General features: G+C 42.3%; 1 long non-coding RNA gene across 2 annotated transcripts in view; it reads right to left on the bottom strand.

Annotated features, from left to right (window-relative positions):
* The window catches only part of LOC143836795 (uncharacterized), a 146,153-nt gene that overhangs the window by 36,488 nt on the left and 84,437 nt on the right, over positions 1-25,228 (bottom strand). Inside the window, exon 4 of one of the 2 annotated variants that reach the window (XR_013230744.1) lies at positions 14,968-15,271. The exons of the other annotated variant lie outside the window; for it this stretch is intronic. This is a non-coding gene — a long non-coding RNA (uncharacterized LOC143836795). Of the gene's footprint in view, positions 1-14,967; positions 15,272-25,228 lie in introns of those variants that run through there. 2 annotated transcript variants of the gene reach the window in all.

The following is a 25,228-nucleotide window of genomic DNA, read 5'->3' as shown; positions in this document are numbered from 1 at the left end:
CCAGGGGGTCACTGCGATATTCAGATCCTTTTTGCGAGGTTTCCTGCCATTCATAATACACCCTAATTAGATTAGGTGATATTGGGTGCCAAATGGTACCAAGGTGCTATTGGACTCAATTTTTGTTGTTCTACTACAGACCAACATGGATACCCACTTGAATCTAATAATAACATTAGTTATCGTTATTCAAAAGGAAATTTTGAGAATTCTTGGATCAATTTTCTTTCTTGCTTATATTCTGGACTAAATGGCATGTGCCACAGCCAAAACCACTGTCCTAAGAGTACTACCATTCTCATTTTGGTGGAGCACCCAAGAAGGTTAAAGGCAGCAGGAGCAAATTTTCAGCTGACATGCTCTGCCTGTTCAGGTTAATGAGGTTCCAAAATCCTGCCAAGTCACAGGCTGGCTCCCTGTTATGTGTAAGCATGTGTGATTGTCACACATCATGGCAACCAACCTCCTGACTTCTAAAAAGACATAACATATGAAACAATCCATATGGGAGATAAATACATGCTTGTGAGAAATGTGCTGTTCCTCATAAGCCATGGGCATGCTTCAAAATGAAAACTACAGCTGCTCAATAAGTTCAGTGAGAAGAATGTAAAGTGATAAGCCTTCTGTTTATTTTCTCAAAGTTCAGTTCTCTGCTCACTTGAATGCCAGTTGGCAAATAGCTCTGCCAAATAATAGGGTCGGTGTATCTCTGGAAGAAGATTAGTTCAGCATTCGTGCTCAGTGAGTGTTTGGCTGTTGCACAAAATCCCAGCAAGGAAGTCAAGTGTAGGGATATCTTTTCTGATGTGGACACCTGAAAACAAGATTGGGCCATTCAGCTGATTGCACAAAAGCCACCAGATGATCACTTCTTCCACATTTCCAGTGCCAGCCTTGGCTGGGTTTGCAATGCAAGCATACAAGGCTCTAAATACCATTATTGGCCCCCCACAAATCACATTTTCCACAGCATGCAAAGCTTCCTCCGTGCCATATGCATAGGGATTTTAATACCTCTCTATGAAAATAAATGAGTAATAAACTACTATATGAATGACAATGTATAACAGGCATGTACACGTTACATTTAATAGAAGCAGCTCAGAGTTCCTTATAGAACACTAAGTATACTTGCTCTAATAAAAATTATTGCCTATGGTCCAATGAACTGAATGACATTAAAGGAAGTTTCTACTGACTTCAGAGAGACTAGGATCTACAGAACTCTCTGTGTAACTGCTACTGCAATGATCTTTAAACTATAGATGGAGGCTCTGGGTAGAGGTTATAGAACCCGTCAGCTGGGTCATGAACCCTTATAGTGCTGCCATTTTTTGCTGCCTTTGGGAATAAGAAAGGTACCAAGCTTCTTGCCTCTTTCTGCATGCATACTGAGAAGTGAGAAAGAGCAGCAAGGTGGAGAAGATTCTTATGTGCCTTGTTTCTCATTACAGTACATTACTTGGTTCTTGACTTGTGTTTGCTAGCTGCCCCACCTCTTTTGGTCTGCTGTCCATAATCATGGCTTTATAACTTGGCCTACCTCTTTCTATATTATCCAGATTGCCAGTTAAGATTGTCTTCACATGTCCTGTTCTCTGTGCCCTCCACCTTAAGAGGTGAGGCATGTGATGTCCAGAGATAAGGGTTTTTTTTTTTTTTTAGTTTTGGCACCTCCCCTGTAGAAAGCTCTTCCCCTTGACACTGTACTCTTTTCTTGGCACCAGGCTAAAATATTTATGTTTTACCCAGGCTTTTAATTGGTGTTTTTGGGTGAAAGAGGCTCAATTGTATTAGAATTATTTTTAAAATGATCTTGGTTTTTAAACAAAATGCTACAGGGAGGGGCTTGGATATTAAAATCAGTCTCAAAGTTGCATAATCTGTAGAAAGTTCTAAATGCAAATGTCTTATACTTTAGGCCTTGACAGCTGAGGGCTTGGGAAAGAAAAGCTTTGAAATGCAAGTCTACCTTTGAACCCATGTTATCTCACTGAGAGTGAATCGTTCCTACTAGAGAAGAAAATTCTGTGCAAAAACAAATCAATTCCAAGAAAGCAGGAGGGAAACTCAAGGACAACTGGAGGAGCTTGGCAGGCAAAAACAACCAGCATCCATGGGGAAGGATGTAGTCTGGGACAGACTTGCCCTGGAAGTGGTCTATAGAGGCACCTGCAGAGAACAGAAAAGCATGAGAAACCTTGTCAAATAATCATTTATGAAGTTGGTTCGACTTCAGTACAAGGGGGGGGGGAATATGAAAAAAGAACCTGGCAGAAGCTGGCAGACATTTTACAGAGCAGCTTAACTGCAGGGAAGATGATAAAAATTGGCTTGTGCTTAATCTCCAGACCACCTGGGGTAGGCTCAGCAAATCAAGGAACCAGAACCAATGCCGTGTAACTCCAAATAGGTGAAAAATCCAGCTTGCAGTTCAAAATGCACCATGAAAAATGCTATTGACGTTTCATCCACACAGTGGAAAAAAGAGTGTGATGCCTGCCTTTGTCAAGAAGACTCACAGACTGAAAGAGTTCACAAAAGATGCTGCATTTTCTTCTCGACTCTGTCAACACACAAACAGTGGTAATTGTTGGTAGTGTGTCTGCAGTTTTTCAGTGTTTTTTTTAACACTTGAAGTCAGCTGCTAAAATGGATTGGTATTTTGTGTTGAAATGCTACTGGTTTTGCATATGAATCTATTTAAAGAGTATAGTGTTCTTCCACATCCAAATGCTAGAGGACAAGAGTAATTCCCATTGGGAACAATAACGACTATTTTGTCCCACTCCTCTCAATTGTATAGGCAGAGTCATAAGCATGCAAGCATTGTTGTAAGACATTCTAGGGAACAAAAAGTCTGTGCATGCCCCCTATATCTGGTCCTCTCTCTCAGCTTATAATATGGCACACATGTAATTTTCAACATGTAAGGATTGAGGGAATGCTATAGACAGGGACAGGGAATGCTATGGACAGGGATATGGGAGAAATGAGCAGACCTCCCATTGACCTTCATGATGCCAGGACCCAAGCAGGAAACGGGTAACAAAGCCTTGCATGTAAATGCACCTGAGCACTGTATCAGTGGTGGGACCATGTTGTTGTCTTCATTTTTAGCCCAGAAACATTAACAAACAGGGAACCACAACAAAGTAAATAGATCTGTTCTCCTAATCATCAAATATATGAAGCAACTTAAAGGAATGAGTCATTTTTTTCCCACAGTTATGGGCAAACATACATCAGGAGAACGCTGCAGAATAAGTCCAATACACCCACCCAATCCAGAGTGTTTCAGAAAAATAGCATGCAAATAAAGTTAATCAGATGCATCTGAAATATGCAAATATTTGATATGGCCATCATTGTCAAACAAGTGACTCACTCCTTGCTTAATTAGCAGTACTTCGTGATTGTATATTAAATCTGCAATCCTAAACTAAGAAGCCAATTCTATAGAATTCTGCAAGCATCCTGAATAAATAGGCATAGGATGGAGATAAAAGTGATGACTGATGAAGATAATGTGAGCAAGAGGACTGGTCACACATTTCTATCTCATCTTGAAGACACCAGATGTTATGGGATATCACTCAGCATTATACTTGTACAGAAAAGGTTGTTCTTTTTCAGAATCTCTCATAAAAACTTCATATAACTTGTAATGACTTCATATAACTTGGTCTCAATGACTGTAATAAAGTTTGGTTGATTGGGCTTGCTACAGCACTGATAAAGCTGTTTTGACCTAGCAGTAATATTAGGGCTCTCTCAGCCTCAACGACCTCACAGGGTGTCTGTTGTGGGGAGAGGAAAGGGAAGGCGATTGTAGGCCACTTTGAGACTCCTTCTGATAGAGAAAAGCATCCCATAAGAACCAATTTTTCTTCTTCTTCTTCATATGAGGAGACTTTCTAATTCATAGCAAGGAAAGAATAAGGATTCATGAGATCAGTCACGGTTAATTATCAGTTTGAACCATGTGATTTATCAGTGTATTCTTTGGTTGGACAGATGTCTGAGGATTGAGGGCCAAATCAGATATTACCTTATGCAAAAGTCTCCCAATTTTAAAAATGAAAAGCAGCTGTGGGAGGCTTCAGCTTTGCGGAAGACAAGAGAAAGGGTAAAGCACCAATGTTCCCTTCCACTACTCAGTATGGGAGCCTCAGGTGGTTGCTAATGATCTTCAGAAATAGCTGCTTGAAAATTGAACTAGGACTGCTTTTGGACATGTGCAAACCAACACATTGAATCATCAATGCTTGTAATATTTTCCACATAACTTTTGGCTGCTCCAGGAGTCGTTCCAAATTTACCGCCCCATTACCCTGCATTTTCCATAACCAGTGTTTTCCATGATCCCCCCCAAAAAAATATTAACTCACAGTTTTTCAGTGTGGAATTCCCAATTTTTATTTCCCAATGCCCCTTTGTGGCATCAGTGTTGTATGTACACACTGCCTTTTGCATGTTCTGGCCCAGCCAGGCTTTGCTGAAGACTCTTCAGAAGATACAGAATTGGGGTGGGGGTAGTATTTTCAGGCTGCACCTGCAGGATCAGGACCTGAGCCTCCCCGTGTTGCTGGAGGACCAGGGTCAGAGACTCAGGAAGTAGGCTCAGACCCAGAGCCACAACTGGGCACAAGTGCTGAGGTCCTTTAGTCCCCTAGCTTCAGGCCAGTCACAACAGTCCAGGTACCAGATGACTCACACACCCCCTTGCCTCCTGAGCCATGAGCAGTGAAACACACCAGCTTACAGAAGAAGAGATGAAGCAGCAAGCTGGCAGCTCAGGGTCAAGCTAGCTTCAGCTCCAACACAGAGTACTTACAGGAGCCAAGCTGAGAGACAACCCAGCTACACGATGTTGGCACTGGCAGGTGGAGCATCTGGTTTGAAAAGGGGCATGGAAGTGGCTGCAATATGTTTGCACGCCAGGGCCACTGACTGTGTTCTAGTGTTTGATGTTTCTGTCTTGACCTTGGCTTGTGCTTCTGGATTCACCTTCTGACTAGCCCTTTGGGTTTGGTGGCTAGTGCTCTTTGACCTAGACTGTGCTTGCACTTTGGTGTGTCTATGACATTGTTTCTTCAATCTCCTCCCCTATAGCTTCCTGTGTGTTTTTGATGACAGCTCAGTCTTTTAAAATAATGGCATTATATAACTGATTCAATAGCAATGCAAACTGAACATTTGCAATACTGTTACGAATTGGTGGATACAGTGACAATTGCAAACAGAGTACTATTTTCTTTAGGGTTTTATAGGAACCTTCATGAGCCATTTTGTTGGTTGGCGAGTAAAGAGGAGCTAGGGAACTTTGAGTAAGTTGTGAGTGTCCTGCAGAGTGCAGGGGGTTGGACTAGATGACCCTAGTGGTACCTTCCAACTCTATGATTTTATTATTCTAAATGGTGGTAGGAAGTATGGAATGCATAGGGCAGGGCTGATTTAAATTTCAAAAATACCCTAAAATAAATGCTGCCTTGTGGAAAGGGTGCTGTTGGAGCATCAGCGGGGGATTCAACTCACTGGGAAACTGTGGTAACATTGAGGTATGGAAAAGGTCTAGCTCTGCTGCACACAATTAGGGATGCTGAAAATTTTGCTGAAAACAAATTCAAGTATTGAGCCAGCTTGCTGTAGTGGTTAAGAACGGCAGTCTCTAATCTGGGGAGCTGGATTTGGTTCCTCGTTCTTCTATATGCAGCCAGCCGGGTGACCTTGGACTACTTACAGTCCTGTTAGAGTAGTTCTCATCCCCACCTACCTCACTGGGTGTCTGTTGTGAGGAGAGGAATGGAAGGCAACTGTAAACCGTTTCAAAACTCAGGTAGTAAAAAGCAAGGTGTACAATCCAACTCTTCTTCTATTGGAGTTGCCAAGTTCAAAGGTGGCAATTAGATGTGAACAGATTATTCTGCCTAATGTCCTGATTAGTTCAATTGGAGATTTCCTGCTCCTTTTAACACACTTCCTTTATGTTTCCCTTCAGCTGAAGAAAAACTTAGTGAAATTGCTAGGACTCTTTCCTCTCTTTACAAAGTTGTTTCCATTCTCAATAAAGCTATTTATTCTTTAAGCAGCTATGTTTAGCTCCTTTTCATATTTAAACTCAGCCTGCACACCCTTCTTGTGCTCCTTGAAATATTCTGAATGCAAAAAAGATTTCAAGGGAGATAAGGGCCCATTCTGCACACTTTGGATAACGCACTTTCAGTACACTTTAGGATTATTTATTTATTTATTTATTTACTGCCTTCCCCAGAGGCTCAGGGCAGTTTCAAGGAAATAGGGAAAAAGATACAGATAACATATGGTAACAACATGTGATAACAACAATAACATTATAACAACAATAACAACATGATAACAACAATAACATTAGAGAATGATGGAACTGTAAAAGAGCCTCAGCTCAACTCTTACTAGGACCCAGTCGGTTAGGCAGATCCTGTTCTGCACAAGAAAACCCAGCTGCAAAAGCACATTGAAAGTGCATTATCCAATGTGTGCAGAATGGGACTAGGATCTGGGAAACCAAGGTTTGAATCTCTTTCTGTCCTGGAAGCTGGCTGGGTGACCTTTGTGCTGTCACACACTCTTGGCCTAACCTGCCCCACAGAATTGTTGTGTGGATAAAATGGTGGCAAAGATAACCATTTCAGCAACTTCAGGTTCTCATTGGGGAGAAAGGTGGGGTATAAATTAAATAATTAACAAAGATGTGGAACTGGTTTCATTTTAAAGTCATGGTAACTAGGCAGGTACACACACAAAAATTGGGAGTGTTTTGGATTCAGCCTAAAACAATTCAGGTTTACTCCAAAACATCCTTCACCGAATCATGATTTGGCCCATTTAAATGCAGAGATGGGCAGCTCAGCTCAGATAGGTCTGAAAAATACCCAAATCAGCATTGGTTTAGGTACTTTTCAGCTTATCTGAACCAATCACCCATGCCTAAGGTAACAATAACTACTGCCCAGTACTGAGCAAAGAAATATTATAAGGACCAATTTTTTTGCACAAATTCAATAAAATGCATGCTTGTTTTCATGTGTTATACAGAAGCTCCAAGTCTGGATGTCCTTAAATTTGAAATGCCCCGTCCTTCTTCCTTGTATTTGCCTATCCCCTCAATATAATCAGTGGAATCACCAAGTATATGTCTTGCTCAGCTGTATCATCCCACATTATGGATAGCTTTCCCATTTAAAGCCTCCAAATATATGTTTAAGGCCTCCATATACAAAGAAAACTGGGATGACATGATTCCCCCCCCCAAAAAAAATTAAAAGCAGGGGAAGAACATGCAAATTGAACCTCAGATGGCTTATCCCTCAAATGGAACTCATGCTGCTCCTTTATCATGGTTTTGCTCCATTCTTTCTAGCAGGACATATGAACCGGGGCTTAGCTTTGAGTTTGCCTGCAAACAGAAAAGCTGGCAGCCTTGCGAATTTGCAAAGAACAGTTCTTGCTATTGACACAGTAGATTTACAAAATATAAGGCACAGAGAAGAAATGGCCAAACCTCTCCCCTGTTGGTTGGCAATGGAACTGCCTTTATTTATTTAGCTGTATTTCAGTTTAATTAAATATCTTCTCTGTGCCTTATATTTTGTAAATCTACTGTGTCAATAGCAAGAACTGTTCTTTGCAAATTAAATATCTACATGATGTGTAGAAAACCTGGGGTACAGCCATGGTTCTCAGGTGTGGTATTAGTACATGATACTGGAGCTTATCCTCTGTTAGCATGAAAAAGGAGTTGCAGAATGCCAATATTTGGTACCTCAAGAGTTTCAGGAAATAGCAGCTTGAGCTGGAACCCAAAGTGTACAGTAAGCCGAAAGCACTGCTATCTTGACCAGGTTAAGGCAAGAAGGCCAGACATTTAGGTCTTGCCTAAACTAGACGCTTCGTACAGCACAACAGGCACTGATGTTGTACATCTCCAATTTCTTTCTGCATCTGAAGAAGACTCTGATAATCACATCTTTAAAAGGACATTGAAAAGCTGGAAAAATGACAGAAGGCAGAAACTGAAATGACTGAGGAGTCGGAGCATGTTTCCTATGAAAAAAGACAGAAGAATCTGGGACTTTTAAGTTTAGAAATGAGACATGTAATTGGGGGACATGAACAAGGTTTATAAAATTATGCATGGTGTGGAGAGAATTGGCAAATAAAACTTCTCCCTCTCCCCAAACACTAGAATTCAAGGTCATTCAATGAAGCTAATGGGCAACAGATTGAGGTCAGATAAAATCACACAATGAGTTTGATTAAAAAGTGGAATTCACTGCCAGAGGATGTAGTGATGGACACAGGCATAGACAGCTCTAAAGGGAGAATAGACAGATTCATGTAGGAAAGGTCTATCAGTGGCTACTAGCCCTTATGACTAATGGGAATCTTGCATTCACAAGCAGTAAATATTTGGTTCCCATTGACAGAGGGCAACATCAGGAGAAGCCCTTGGTCTCTGTGCCCTGTAGTTGGCCCTGCAAAATAACTCATTGGCTATTGTGTGAGACAGGATGCTGGACTAGATGGACCACTGGTCTGACTCTGTTTTTATGATGTTTGAGCTTATTAAGAAACCTCAGAATCTTTGATATGCAGGGAGAAAATGTCTGTCCGAACTATGACCAGCCCATTCAATGAACCACTTCCCCTTTAGAAAGCACAGTCTATCTATCTTGAAGGAGGGGGGGAGGCAACTATCCAGGTATGCACTCTGTCAGTTTCTGCCAGCCTCCCAGTTTCTATTATGCCTCTCAGATTTCATCATTTTGATTGATAATTTAATTTCCCTACTTTCTTGACAGTCTGAGTATAGTTATGAGTAACAGAGAAGCAAGATGTTAAGCCAGTGAAATAACATACTGCCAGTTAAACAGCATAGAAGATGCTAATATAAAATTAAATCTTGTTTACTCAGGGGGGAAAAAAAGGTGGCATCTGTTCTGATCAATCTGATTGAGGAACTTTAAATCAGAAGGCGAGCAGCCTGTTAATATTTGGCAATTCGAGCTCTGAAGTGCCTTACACGTGAAATGTGGGGGGAGGAAAACTGCAAACGGGTTTACAATGAGATTAAAGATGGTGAACTCCTCCACCCCATGTAATTCAGAAATAAAACTCAAATGGTTGAGATTAATAACCCAATCCTGAGAAGTGGGCTCCCATTTTATATATTAGGGCCCAAATATCTGGACCAGGTTGGAATTGGTATTTGATACATCTGAAATAGTCACCTTCCGCAGATACTTATGTCCTCTCCCCACTGCAGAGAGGTCCATAAAGCCTGTGATGATCTCAACACTCAGCAACAGGGCCCTGAGCACTTGCCTATGTTAGAGCTTCCCGTAGCCAATTGAGCCCTCTATGTCACCCCTTCCATGTTATATTTTGGGAAAGGCTGGGAGGACCCTGTGCTTGGTGTGAAGGCTGCAGGTTTGATGGAAGTCTTTGACTGTGTAATGTAATGTGTTGAAGGAAGCTAGGAATGCTAGGGTATGTTTTTATAAACAATCATCTAGTTCATGAAATGCCTTTGATGCTTATTTCATAAACTACACAACAGCACAGGTTACTGTCAGATCTCAAGTTATTTATTCAGAATATATGAGTCAAACCAAGGCTGTGTATCTAATAACTAGACTAAGGCTAATTAACATCATCTTAGAAGATGTTACTATCCTGTTACTTTCCTGTAAATTCACATAGACAATTGGATACTGCTTGGAAAATTAATCATATGGATGATTTATCTTCTGAGCAACAACGTGATCATTTCTCCTGAAAAGCAGGGCTCAAATCACTCTCACAAATGTTCCACCATGACTGTTTCCACATAGAGGACTCACTCAGCTGTTATGTCACGATAGCCCCTCATTTGTCTACAATTGACAGGCAGGTGGGCATTAACAGCCCAAGGAAGACGTACACACCTTGTTTATGTTTTGGCATAACTAGCCACAGCTTTATTTCAACTGAAGGGTGTTGGCTTGGTATAGGGAGGAGTTCAGTGATGTGGTCAGCTGACCATGCCCCCTCCTGCTTTCCAACACTAGTAGTCCACCAAGGAATACCCCCCCCCCCCATCTCCAAGCTGAAAGCACGAACTCCTTGGCTAATAGGGCCCCTAACAAGGGAAGCGTCCCACCTGAAGTACCGCTGGGGGCACACACTCACCATTGGTCCACCTGGGGCCCCCCAGCTGTATGAACCCCAAGCCTTTTCCCACAAGGGTTAGGCAGTTCATGCCCAGCCGCCTTTTACGGAGGCCCCAACCTGGGAGTCCGGGACACAGGCTGGTCCTGGAAAAAAACTGGGCTCCCCTATGCCATCCCACAAGCTGTGATGATAAAAAGCACTATTAGCAACTCAGCACAAAATATAATTATAAACAACCATAACACCTGAACCACAAATAACCTTAACAACATTAAACATACGGTGTGTGGGAGGGAAAAGCCATCCGTCATAGAAACTCTAGGGGGCGAAAGAGGCCGGGCAAGTGCACATGGTGCTTTTTATACCCCGCCTCTCTGCCCCTTGAATGCCTGACACCTGGCATGAAGTTTCTCCTGGGTCTGCCAGCTGTTCACACCTCTTCCAACTGGCGCTTGCTGTGTTGCTGGTCATTCAGCAGCTGCGGTAAGTCTCTGACTTCTTTTGTCTACAATTTAGCTGGATTACCTGTTGTGTTCTGTATTTAGCTTGCAGGACCTCACTCACAGCTTCCAGAACAGCACTCAGGACTTCAGCACGCCTTTGCATTTAATTTACAATTATCTGATGTATTGTACAAGCTCTTTCTTATGTATTAAATAGTTACTGTTTTGTAATAATTGGTTTTGGAAAAAAATGTTTATGTACAGTGGCTTGGCTTCTTTTTGATCCAGCATGTCCTGAAAGCTAATATAAAATTGGTCCAATCCCTGTAGAAGAGGGTTGGATAGTCTTCATCCATCTTCCAGCTTTTTAATCCTATGATTCTATATACAGCTGTTGAGAAGAAAATCAAAACACTGTAGGCAGCTTGGGTGAAATATTTACAAAACAGGATGGGTTTTACTGGATCTTATAGATCCCAGTGAGTAGCAATGTGTACAATTTTCACTCATTTATTCTCTTTGACAACATAAACTTATGTTGACATAAACCAATTTCAGAATCCTATGTCTCCACCCCAATGCACTGTTCAATCAAAAGTAAACAGAAATTGTTCCACGTCTAAGGAATACCTTTATTTCTGCTGCAGAAATTAGTTCTTCTGATTAGAGCAATCTATAACTTGAGTGCAGAGTTCTACATCTTTGGCTCTGAGGTATACATTATGCCTTCTCTAGTCATTATTACATGCAGGGCCTCTTAAGATTGCACCCAATACTCCTCTTGCACTACCTTCACTTTTGTTCTCTTTAAAACACTTAAAAGCCTTCTTTTAAAAACAAAGGAAAAATGGATGAATAAAATTGAAACAGCCTTGGGCAGTTCTAACTTATTCTACAGCACATGCGGTACTTAACACCCTAGATTTCATTATTTTTAACACCATAGCTGGAGTTCTGTTTTCGCACATGAAATATTCTTGGACAGCTTTCCCAGTGTCTGAGTATTAAGAAAAAAAGAAGAAGAAGTGTGTGTGTGTTTTCTCCAGCATCAGCACACATTTTCCCCTACAGGGCATATTAGTTTTATCCAGGATATTAAAGCCCTGACATTCACTAATACTTGAATGCTTCTCCATTTCTTTTTACAATATCCTGAGGTCATGACTGTTTCCACACTGTTCTGTTCTGAAAAACTAGGGCAGATCCCTAGCGCTGTTGACCCAGGTGTAACAAGTGAGCTCCAGTTTGCCTGATATTTATTTCATGTAAATCCTTAGACATGACTGTTTACCAGGTCAAACTGAACCACGTATATCCCAAAGCTCTGCAAAACATAGGATTGTCAAGACCAATGCTTCATCTGGGTGATAGATTCAAATGAGTAGCCGTGTTGGTCTGAAGTAGCACAATAGAATCAGAGTCCAGTAGCACCTTTAAGACCAACAAAGATTTATTCAGGGCATGAGCTTTCGAGTGCAAGCACTCCTCGCCAGACCAAAAACTGCCTGCACTCAAAAGCTCACGCCCTGAATAAATCTTTGTTGGTCTTAATGGTGCTACTGGACTCTGATTCATCTGGGTGAGTTATACTTCTTGAGAAAGCTCCTGGTTACAGTTTTCTCTGTTAGAAGTATCTTCATGATGGATTTTAATTGAAGTCAAGTCTGCCCTACCCATGGAGCAGAATGAGGTGTTAATGAGCAGCAGAGTGTCAAGGTAGTAGAACAGACTGTACCATTTCAGACTGCAGGTGTAAGATTACATTTCTCAGAGGTCCTCTCAATTAACAATTCCGTATAAGTAGAAAACCAGCACAGTATACAAAAGACTAAAATAGCATCTTTTCCCATCATGTAGCAATCTTAATTTGCGGTGAGTTTTTATGTGGGTGAGCACTAAATATGTAACCTCCATCCCCCACAGCCTGAAGTGGCACAGCACATTCTAGTACCTTAGGATTCCACCAGCTCATTCTGCTGCAAGTGTAGACCAGGCCTCTACATCCTTGGAAGCTGATCTTAGGTGAGATGTGTTGTTTAAACGTAAGTAATTTAAGAGCCAATTTAATGTATTAGAATTGATTTATTTCCAAAATATAGGCTTGTTCAGCATGTTAATGATCCCATGTTGATTATCTGTGGGTTATCTGTGTCTGTTGAGCTTGGGGGAGTTCTGTCACTGCCAAGGGTGGGTTTTAATGGTGTTTTATGAGGTTTTACTGTGGGAGACTGCTGTTACCCACCATGAGCCACTGTGTGTGAATGGTGGGCTGTGAAATGAATCATTCATAAATAGGTAGATAGGTAGGTTGGTCAGTCGACAGACAGACAGACAGACAGACAGACAGACAGACAGACAGATAGATAGACAGACCATCTGCGATCAGCAGAAATTAAGAAATAGTACCTCCATATGGAGCTTTTATGGACAGGTAACTCAAACTGTTTGAACACCATTGGTCAACTTTATCTTGGGAGCCATATAACATTCCTAGAACCAGGATGAGTGGTAGAGATTTCATCAGTGAAACATATTAGATCTATGTACTAAAGAATGACACAGTCCATTGTCTAGGCATAAAGGAATCTAGGGCTTGGTCAAGCTGGAAGATGTAGTTTTAAATGAAAATCAGGACAATGTTGGTTTATTACATGGAATCCTGGCATCTGCCCAGTGTCTGGTATAACCCATGCCTATACTCATGACTGCTTTGATTTGTATGGTCATAGCTCAAAAAAATTCCTTCCCCCAGTGCATAAATCACGGTGGCTCCATCTATAGAATATATATATGGAGGTGACAGTTCGCACAATGCACCTCTACATGCTCCTTATTGGAAAGCAGTGCCATCGGTGGCCCTATATATTCAATTATGTAGGGGCCACTGAAAGTCTAAGCCAGGCCTTAGAGATTTGTTAGAATTTCCTGTGACATTCAGGATCTTTGGCTGTATAATATGGAATCTGGTAAGGGTCACTTCACACAATTTTTCAGTTGTGTCAGCAATTCTGTTTCCTTGTCCCAAGGCTCAATAACTAGATGTTCATCAAAGCTGTCTGATGACCTAGAATAATGTTTCAAGAATTTGGTCTATGAACTGAAAGTGGGTAACCTTAAGTAAAGTTTTGCCTCTTAGTTTCAGTGCCCAGTGTATAATATGGGTCATAGAGAGCCACATCACTCCTGTCTTGTTCTATCTACACTGATTTCCAGTTTGTTTCCAGGTACAATTTAAGTTACTGGTCTTAACATTCAAACCTTTATATTGCTTGGTATCAACACACCTGAAAGACTGTCTAGACCCTTATTAGTCTGTACAACCACTACAGTCATTTTCAGAAACTTTCTTTTGGTTGTTCCAGCCTCCCAATATTAGGTGGATGGTAACCCAGGGAAAGAGCCTCTTGTGGCGCAGAGTGGTAAGGCAGCTGTCTGAAAGCTTTGCCCATGAGGCTGGGAGTTCAATCCCAGCAGCCGGCTCAAGGTTGACTCAGCCTTCCATCCTTCCGAGGTCGGTAAAATGAGTACCCAGCTTGCTGGGGGGTAAACGGTAATGACTGGGGAAGGCACTGGCAAACCACCCCGTATTGAGTCTGCCATGAAAACGCTGGAGGGCGTCACCCCAAGGGTCAGACATGACTCGGTGCTTGCACAGGGGATACCTTTACCTTTACCTTTAACCCAGGGAAATTTGTCTATCCCCGTTTGTTATCTTTTTCCACTAGCAGGGGAAGAATTTCTTAACCAATGTTTGAAATGCTGTTTTTAATGTCTTGTATATATTTTAACTCGGATTTTAATTGTTTTAATGAGATGTATTTGGGGATTTTAATGATTTTAAAATGTAGTTTTATCATTTATGTTTTAAATTGTTAGCCCTTGGTGGCCCTCGTGATGGCAAAAAGGCAGGATGTAGCTTTTGTAACTAAAACAAATGAATAAATTATCATGAGATATAAAATTGTGCATGTACTTCCAATTGTTGAATGTTCCAAACCCTCTGATTGGCCCTCAATGCACCCAATAGAGAGAAGGCATTGTCCCACTCAGGGCCAATCACTGGTCTACCTTCCCCTCCTCCCTTTCCCCCTCCTTCCAGCTGCTTTTGGCCACTTACCAGTGTGGAAGAAAAGCTGCCCCCATCCTTGGCAAGATGTTGAAGGTAAGTCAGAACAGCAGGTAGAGTGCCAGCCCTGGTGGCCTGGATCACTTGGCTGGGCCACTCTGGTCTCCATGTTTCCTCCTGCCCACCAGAGAGTGCCATGGGTGGAGAGGTGGCCCCAGGGGCCTTGATTGCCAGCTGAGCTGCTCCAGTCCTGATGCCACTTCAAACCTACTGGAGAAAGAGGGGACGAGGTCCAGCCATGCTTGGCAGCACTGCAGGCAGAGGGTTGGATTCAACTTTTTCTTTTCTTCTTGCAAAGGGACCTTTCCACCATAGAGAGGATTCTTTTTCCTCTTCAGCCTTCTTGTGATAGTTTCTCAAGTGTTCTGAGGAGATCCCTTGGCCCTTCTGGGGCAGCATTTCATGTGGTACAGATATTCTGTTCTGTGAGGATAGTTTCACTTGCAGTGTTTTGGATTCCAATAAAAATTCCTTCTCAAACCTTCCAGCACATTTCACTGAACAGCTAATCACAGGGAGGTAAATCATGATAATGGAATTGTTTATTTTTTTATCATGGTACTGAAACCTAAGTTTCCTGCTTCAAACATCGCCTGTATTTTACAGACTAGCCAGTTACATTCCTTTTAACCCATTGGTTGCAACGGAATTAGAAGAGTGTAAAACTGTTTATAATTATATTATTATTTATTATTATTATTATATTTATATTTATACCCCACCTCCCCCCGAAGGCTCGAGGCAGCTTACATAATCCCGTCCCCTAAAACCATAAAATGACAATAAAATCCGATAATTTACAGTAATGGCAACAGCGATGGCGTAAACTACTCATTTGCTCTCCGCATCCTCAACTACAGGAGGGGGGTGACGCTCTCTACCGCCAGTTTGTGAACGGGGGGCTGATCTTCTTTCCGCCCAGCCTCAGTTGTAAGCCTGGCGGAAGAGCTCCATCTTACAGGCCCTGCGGAATGCTGGTAATTCCTGCAGGGCCCTCAGCTCTTCCAGGAGCTCATTCCACCAGGTTGGGGCCAGGACCGAAAAGGCCCTGGCCCTAGTCGAGGCCAGGCGGGCTTCCTTGGGGCCGGGAACGACCAGTAGGTTAGCCCCCGCAGAGCGTAAAGCCCTGCGGGGGGTATAGGGCAAAAGGCGGTCCCTCATATATACTGGGCCTAGACCATGGATGGCCTTGAAGGTCAAAACCAAAACCTTGAACCTGATCTGGAAGGCGACCGGTAACCAATGCAGCTGCCTCAGAACTGGCTGGATGTGAGCCCTCCATGGTGTAGCTGTGAGGACTCTAGCAGCCGCATTTTGGACGAGTTGCAGTTTCCGGATCAAGCCCAGAGGCAGGCTGGTGTAGAGTGAGTTACAGAAATCTAGTCTAGAGGTGACCGTCGCATGGATCACTGTGGCCAGGTGTTCGGAGGACAGATAGGGCGCTAGTAGCCGAGCCTGGCGAAGATGGAAAAATGTCCGGCTAGCTACCTGTTTAACCTGTGCCTCGAGTGTTAGTGAGGCATCAATGGTCACCCCTAAATTCCTGGCCTGAGACGCGATATTAAGTTGCGTCCCGGCCAGAAAGGGTAAGCGCGCTTTCTGATCTGCCCCCCTACGGCCCAACCACAGAACCTCCGTCTTGGAGGGGTTGAGTTTCAGGCGACTCTGCTCGAGCCATCCAGCTACGGCTTCCAAACATCTGGCAAATGGATCTGGGGGGGAGTCCTGGTGGCCATCCATGAGGAGAAAGAGCTGGGTGTCATCAGCGTACTGGTGGCAACCCAGCCCATAGCTCCGTACCAGTTGAGCCAGAGGGTGCATAAAGATGTTAAATAATGTAGGAGAGAGCACCAAGCCCTGTGGGACCCCACAAGGGAGCCGGTAAGGGCCCGATACTTCCTCTCCCACGGCTACCCTCTGTGTCCGGTTTTGGAGGAAGGAGCGTATCCAGCGTAATGCTGTACCCCTTATCCCCGTACCGGCAAGGCGGCTCGCTAGCAGCTCGTGATCGACCACGTCAAACGCGGCCGACAGATCTAAAAGAACTAGCACAACAGAGCCACCTCGGTCAAGCTGGCGACGGAGGTCATCCAACAAGGAGACCAACAGAGTCTCCACTCCATGACCAGGGCGGAAGCCAGACTGGTATGGATCGAGTATACTTTATTTGTTCCAATAGCTGGTATCATCTCACTCATTTTGTCAGTTGAATAATACCATAGAATGTTTGCACTGATGGAAAGATTTCCATGAGATACCCTGACTTCCTCATCTCTTTTCTCTCTCTGAAATCTAAAATGTCCAAGAAGCAGCATTAGCGTGTGTGTAGGGCATGTATTTGGAGTATCAATTTGAAGGAGAAGAAATCAAGTCACACATGCTGACAGAAATCCTTCTATCTATGGAAATGCTCCCATAGGATTCAAGCTTGCATTTTTTTAATTCTATGGGTTCAACATGGCTACCAACACTTCAGTTGTCCCACATCCTTACAGTTCCATATTCCATACTAGAAATGTTCCAAGTATTTAATAACTGAAAACAATTTATACATCTTTAGTGCACAACAACAAAAGCCTAAATGTTTCAAAGATATATATTTTTTACAATGCGTATTTCAGTTCTGCTCTGTGGAGTCAAGTATGTTGTAAGTACTCAGGTGAAAACTCCTGAACAGCAAGATCAGGGGGAGGGGGATGATGTATGGCATTATAAACACTAAGAGAATCAAGTCAGAATTCTATTGTAAAGGTGCACTGGTATCAGTAGAGAATGTATGCAGTACGAACTATTTTAAGGTGAAGTGGAGAGAACTAGAATATTAAAATGAAGGCCTTTAGGAAAGTGAATTTAGAACAGAAGCTACCCTGTCATTACAGATGATATGTGACAGTTGGGTGAGGATTGTTGTTGTCATGTTGGCTTTCTAAACAATAAAGATGAATGGCATTAAAATGTGCTCACTGATGTGTGTTACTTAGAGTGATGTCAAGATCAGAAAGAAAATTTCCTAACTTTTGCCTTTATTAAAATATTATTCCTTTTCTACTAACTCTACAGATATTTTATAAAGGATCTCCAAATCACAGAGTTTGTGGGGGAGACTTTGCTTGGAGAGGGGATATGTATTTATATTTATAGTTATTTTCCACCCTCTTTCCAAGGACTCAGGAATATTTCCACCCTCTCTCTTGTATCCCAGAGTCATCCATGCCCAAACCAATACACGGGATGCCCTACTGGCCTAGGAAAACTCAAGGAAAAGTGCCTAACTTCAATGAAATCTGTTGTGTGGAGGTATAAATGCTTTTCCAAAGACTCTCCAGTTACTTTATTTTGTGATATTTTGCTGAGTGGCAAAATAGACAAAAAGGTCATTTCATGATCTCTTTAAACTCTGTAAGATCAGATGACAGCTTGTATTAAAAAGCGGTTGCTTGATACTTAGGAGGGTTTTATTATTATTATTATTGCAATTAGCATTCGGTTCTGAATTCCAAATTCAATTTGTATTAATCCAAGCTGCTTCAGCAAAATGAATTGCAGGGAGTGAAAGGCATCCTTGGATGACACTTAGGTTGAACAAACTGATTACAGTGGTTGGATCTTCCCCTCCATTGCCCTAACTCCAATTAATTATTCTAAATATAATACTTAGCATTTATATGACATATCTTAGGTGTTCAAAGTATCTCTCACAGTCTTTCAGCTGTCTTGTTGGGTCTATCCCAATAATTCTGTAACCTTGCAAAAGAGGGATGAAGGACAATGTTTTCCCTACGACTTCTGTGTGAGTCCATGAGAAGTTAACATTTGAACCTGAGAGTTCCCAACTGGTGATACATTGCGTTGGATCCCACCTAAAATTTCCACCAATGGAAAGATGGGGCAATATTTGCTGGTTTTGCCCTCCTAGGAGCAGACCTCTGACTCCTCCCAAGTTATGTCTGGGGGAGGAGGCATTTAGGGTTGCATCAGGGATGAGGGGTGGAGAAGTCTCACTCCGAAGGCAAATGTCTATCTGTGGACATTTTATATGGGATGCAAGCTGTAGTCAATGTACAGCCATTGGAAGGCAGTTCTTTCATGCTGTGCAGTGTCTTCTTAGCCATATTGTGTAGAAGTCAATTTGATGGGAAGGACAAGGTCAGAGAACAGCTGCTTTTCCAATATCCAGATCCCTTCAATAATCTGTAGATGACTATGATGCATGCATTGTAAGCACAGAAGCTAGCAACTGGCCAGAGGTGGTTCAGATTAGTCAATTTCCTAGTGGTCATAATGATTAGCCAGCCTTTCATCACTCTCCTCAAATTCCCAATAGTAAGATATTATGGCAGAAGAAAGATCAGCGTTGAGAAGCATAGTCTAAATAATCACTAGCAAAACTGATCTTCTGATGTAGTTAGTAAGAAGAGGAGTGGGGCTGGTTCACACATCCATGTGTATCACTTGATCAGTGCTCCAGTCATCAAGTGCACCACTCGCATATGTGAACAGAGCATCACAACACAAATACAGCATATGTGAACAGAGCATCACAACACAAATACAACCTTTTATTTATTTAGATTTATATACCGCCCTCCCCGAAGGCTCCCCTTGATCATTCTGTGCTCTTTGAGGATCAAAAAAGACAGCAAACGTCAATGGATAGTTTTTCACTAACAATTTAGAGATAGTGTTCCTAGCTGCAAAGGCAATAAACACCATCTGATATTCTCTTGTACAAAAAGTTGCAGCTGACACCCACTACAGCTATGGGATAAATATATATTACTTGCTGAAATAAATATATCTTACTTGCACATCGAACTGCTGTCTGAGGTATAGCTACAATTACTAATTGAAAAGTTGGCAAGCCATTCTTTGTGTATAAGCCATCACCTGTGACCTTGCTGATATGTGGTTTAGCCATTGGGTGAGATCCGGTACAAGTATGATGTAAGGACCTCACAAGAACAGTTCTCTCTTCCTGGCTTTCCCATTCCCCCCAGAACCCAATTCCAACACAGGGAGTTTTATTCCCAGGATTGAGAAACCCACATGGAACAGTAGCCAGGCAGCTTGAGAGGCTGGAATTGAGAGAGGAACAAGGCAAAAGGAAGAAGGGCACAATTTGGCCCATTCTCCCTCCTGACCTATGTAGTTATTATTCCATGCCAGTTCTGCAATGCTGGGAATCAACTTCCCTGGAAGTTAAAATAGCTGCTCGGGTAAGAAGAAAGTTGGGAAGATCGGCAACCAGCAGTGCCTTCTGGTAATGGATTTCAGGAGCCATCAATTTTTTCCCATTTAAGCAATTTACTGATTGTAGCAAAAGGATGTCAGGTAGTCTGGATTCTGTTTTTATTGATTTTATTTCCTCTTGTTTATTATATTCTATGACATCATTTTGAGGGTAGCAGCTATTCAGATTCTCTGTTCAATTATGATCATTGGGTGGCTTTAAGCTGTTGGAAGAATTTAAATATGCTAAGAAGAGCACCAGGCTGCTTTAAAGAATGCAATAGTTTTACTGGAAAAAGAAACAATCTTGTATAGAAAGATGGGGGGGGGGAGGGTTCTAATAGTCTAACTGTTTTCTGTTGTTCATTCTGTCTGTTCTGGAGGCAAGCAGGGAAAAAGTGTGCTTAAAGGAGCAGGAAGGCTCCTAATTAGCCCATCAGGAAACTGGAGGAGATTATTTTTAAAGCATCAGGAAGTTCCTATTCTAGCTATGCTAAATACATATCTCCTCTGATGCCCCATTGTAGGACATTCTTCATCCTGTCTTCAGTCATGCACACTAGAGAGCTTATAATTTCTCTGCCAAGTCTTACTAGGTGGTACTAACTGCATTTCACCATGAGGATGAGTTCCCAGAGGTAACTCTTGAGTAATTGTGGAGCAGAGTCCAATTCAGATTTGAACATGCAAGCATTCAGAGCATATGCTGATTCACAATGGAGGAAATCCCACAATGTCCATAGCCTGTTTCAGCCACCAAAAACAGCATAGAGGAGAAGGCAGGAATTTCTCTTCCCCCACAATGACTCCAATTTGAATCAGACCCTTCCCCAGGTAACTAGCAGCTACAGTAAAGCTTCAAATCCCCATAGTGAATATATGCAATTTGTAACATCTAGTTGAGATCTCCCAGGATGGGTGATTTGATGGTGTAATGAAAATCCTTGTGTGTTTAACTGAGCTTGTGTTTTCCTGTTCATGTTAGGAGCCATCGGTCTGAAGCTATCTCCACATTAAAAACAAGACAAACTTTATTATGTGACAACTTTGGGGGAGAGTCTCAATCATGTGGGGCTTCTAACATATTTCTAGAGATGACACTTTTTCCTTCCTGGTATTTGTTTGAATTGTTCGAATATTGTTGTTTGAATATTTATACCCTGCTATTCTCCCTACTATGAAGTGACTTGGTTTTCACTTTCCAAAGGAGTCCTCAAATAGCTTGCAAAACCTTTTCCCTTCCTCTCTCCACAATAACCCTGTGAGGTAGGTGGGGCTGAGAGCACTCTACAAGAACAGTCCTAAGGGAACTGAGACTACACACAGGCCACCCAGTTGGCTGCATGTGGAGGAGTTGGGAATCAAACCCAGTTCTCCAGAATAGAATCCACTGCTCTTTAACCATTATCAGAACCTCATTCTCTCTCCTTCCATTTTATTTTCCTAGCAATCACTGTATGAAGCAGGCTAGGTTGACAGTTCGGGGCTGGCCCAAAGTCACCCAACAGGCCTCCATGGAAGAGTGGGCATTTGAAACTAGGTCTCCCATGCCTGCATCCCACACAGGAACTCCTACACTGTGCTGGGCCATTAGCAACATAATAGGAGGAAGTTCAATTAACTGATCTTATACATGAACTGAAAAATGCACCAGTTGAATTTATGCCTTCCACAACATTGCTAAAGGACACAGCACCTCAGTTAGGGGGAAATGGCAGCGGCAGGAAAATGGGGCAGTAAACCATCACAAATAAATGCATGAATCATCCTTCTGTTAATGGGATTACAAAGGGTCTAATTTAATGCTGCTGGTTTACATAATCCTGGTGACTATTTTAAAAAATCAGGTGCAGCTGGAATTTTAAAAACTGGAAATGTGCTTCTTTGTACTTATAAGGTAGAACCACTTTCTTGTCCCTTGTCTTCTTTATCAGATTTTTTTCTTTCTTCAGGTGAGGCTTCCTCTATGTTCCTTTCTATGTTCAGCTGGAAGCATTAACCAACAGCAAAGTGTGATCCTGTCTCTCCAGTGCTATGTGTTGCCAGGCAATCAGGGCAGAAATAATTAACACATGAAAGTGGTCTCCCAGTCTCCTGCTGAATGCAATTGGAAAGAGTTCAAATGGGGGGGGGGAAGAGAGAGATTTCTTAGCTTTACTGTTTTCTGGGCTGCAAGCATAGGAGTAGTTGGAGAGGAAACTGCCAGGTTCCATTTTGAGAAACACCCCTATGCTAACTCCAGTGTTTTATTATGAAATTCCAAACTGATTCCTATTTAAAAGGGACTGTGTTTATGGCATTCTTTATGCTGCCATTTCGCCTAGGAGTACTGGCATCTCCCTCAGCTCTAGTTATCCAGAAACAATCTTTTGAGCAGGCAGACAGTAACAACATGATCATGAATATGAATCATCAACAAAAGAGACAATGCCTATATTCTCAAGAGAAGGACCACCAAACAATAGTACAAGAAACAAAGATTCAAAAGAAACAAGCTAGAGCCAGTGTTATTGGCTCAGGTGTGCCTGTACAGCCCTTAATTTCTCTGAGCTTGAAGGCTGACCCCTGGATGTGTGACTACTGCATAAAGGTTTCCAATTCATGTGGGAGAAAATTGACCTGAGTCACTCCTGTTTCTTGAACTGAGATTCTGGGCAACAATGCTGAGTTTCCTCGACTTCCTATATTCCTGAACATTTTGAAAGATGCAAACAAAAAAAAACATTCCCCATTGCATATTGGTTTGTCCTATCCATGCTCTTTTACTCTTTCTAAACATTTTTGTTTCCTAGTGCATAAATATAGAAGAATCTTGACATTGGCACGCTGCCACGCCCTTCTGACAGCAGAAATGGCAGGATGGTACTGAGTGATGCCAGTTACTAATTGCTTAGTGTCAACATGATACAGATCAAGCAGAGTCCTTATTTTGTGGAATGTTATATTGCCCTCTGCACAATAAAGTGACAGAGAAATATATCATCCCTTGGATAGGGAATTTAGATGGACCACCCTGATATCCAAAGGATACATTTCCTTTTAAATGGCTCATTACAAAAGTTAGCCATGGACATAGCAAAGTTTCTTTTTTATAAGGGAGAAACACTTGTCTTAAAGTCAGTGGGAAGCCTTTTTGACTAACAAGCATCAGGAAAAGAATATTCCTGGAAATGGGCACTTTCAGTCATGAAATATGGTCAAAATAATGGTTCTCAGACAAACAGGCAGGCATATGGGACACGTGGCTGAAGCTTACCCAACCGTGCAATTCTCTGCAGATGCAAGAGAGAACGATGCCATCTGCTGTCAATCAGGGTGCTTCAGGGCCAAACTAGATAATGCATTTGGTTGGATCCTTTGGTACCATTCCCCTGGCAGAGTTGCTTTCCTCCAGCCAACAGAGCTTTCTCAGCGTCTTGCAGTAGAAGAAGGCTCCACCCATCAGAGAAAAGCTCCTGTGCTAGTGGAACAGAACCAAGGGTTAGGTCATTGGAGATCTGTGATCTGATCTCTTATCTTTAATTAATCTATTAATAGTAGGTTCTGTATTAGGGCAGTAACACCAGAGAAGAGTGCTACTGTCCTAATACAGAACCTACTGTTTTCCTCATTACTATTTTGCTGATGTAGAACACACACAAACCAAGAGCCCCTTGTTTCCACATGAGAGCAAACATATAAGTGATTTCATGTTGGGGCCAAAGGATGTACATTGAGGAAAAAATTGTGGTAGGAAATATTCCCTGCTCCAGAACTGCTGTAAAGGTAAAGGTATCCCCTATGCAAGCACCGAGTCATGTCTGAACCTTGGGGTGACGCCCTCTAGCGTGGCAGACTCAATACGGGGTGGTTTGCCAATGCCTTCCCCAGTCATTACCGTTTACCCCCCAGCAAGCTGGGTACTCATTTTACTGTCCTTGGAAGGCTGAGTCAGGTTTGAGCCAGCTGCTGGGATTGAACTCCCAGCCTCATGGGCAGAGCTTTCAGACTGCATATAGCCTTGATCTAATTTGGGTCCCACATGGCTGCTAATAATAGTAATGGAAAAAGAGAACAGATCTGATTCAATGTTTCATTCTGCCCCAAGACAAAGAAAACAGTTTTTGTTTATAGTATACTGGTTATAGCCCTCTACAGAGACCATTGCTATAGTTATTTATCATCACAGGTTTATAGTCATCTCAAAGAACTCCAAGGAACAATAGTTTAAGGTGACCAGGGCAGAGTTTGCACTTACTTTTTTTATTCCATTGTCAATCCTGTTGAATTCAGATCGCTTTGAACTCGGGTCTTTCTCTTCCCCCCCCCCATTGAAACAGGAAAGTCTTCTGCACGTGGTTAGGGAGTCTCAGAAGAGGGGGGGGGCAAATGGAGACTCTTTCTTTGTTTTCTTGAAGGGGAGGGGGAGAGGATCCAAGAAGTCAGAGGAGGGAGGGGAAAAAATCCTTTCTTTTCTTGAGGGGGGGGGGACGAAGAAGGCACAAAAAAAAATCCAAGGCCGACAGAAGTTGAGAGAAATTAGGGGCTTCTCCTTTGAGGCAGGCTTGTCACATGACCACCTGTAGCCAATCACGGGAGCCCAGATTCAAAACAATGCGATTTTCTGAATATATTCAGGATTAGCAGCAGTCTGAGATATCCCACAATAAATGTAGGGTCACTCCGGATCAATCCTTCTTGCTGCAGAAGGAAAATTTAAATCGCCCCAAATCCAAACGGAAATCGCATTCTGTGTAGAGGGCAGGGACTGAATCGATCTGGGGTTGGAATAAAAGCTCCATGCAGTTTACACCCAGATTTTAACATTGGTAAATCAGGATACCATTGACCGGGGGGGTTCTTGATTTAAAAATTGGTCTATATGGAGCAACAAAAAGTTTCATAGAATGCATAGAATGCAAAAATAGTATTGTAATATATTTTTTTAAATTTCAACATAAGTACAATTTGCCAGGTGCCCCCAGATATTCCTCCAAAAGTGGGACAACCTGGTCACTTTACAATAGTTCCACATCATTGTCTTACAATTTCCTTTGCTTGTCCCATGTCATATTCTCCGTAGCTTCTCCCTCTCTCCACAAATGGGGGAGGTACCTGCCTCTTTGCTTTCCTACCCCAAAACTGTCTTCTGCCTCTCCACAGCCATTGGATGAGGTGGGGGAAAGAATAGGCAGGAGAAGACTTGGGTTAGCCATTTGCCAAGAAAACTGCCTGGAACTCTGACTCCCACCTT

The sequence above is a fragment of the Paroedura picta genome, chromosome 4, assembly GCF_049243985.1.
Source record: "Paroedura picta isolate Pp20150507F chromosome 4, Ppicta_v3.0, whole genome shotgun sequence".
NCBI classification, from domain to species: Eukaryota; Metazoa; Chordata; class Lepidosauria; order Squamata; family Gekkonidae; genus Paroedura; species Paroedura picta.
Note: the sequence above shows the minus strand (reverse complement) of the source record. Positions and strands in the feature narration are given on the sequence as shown.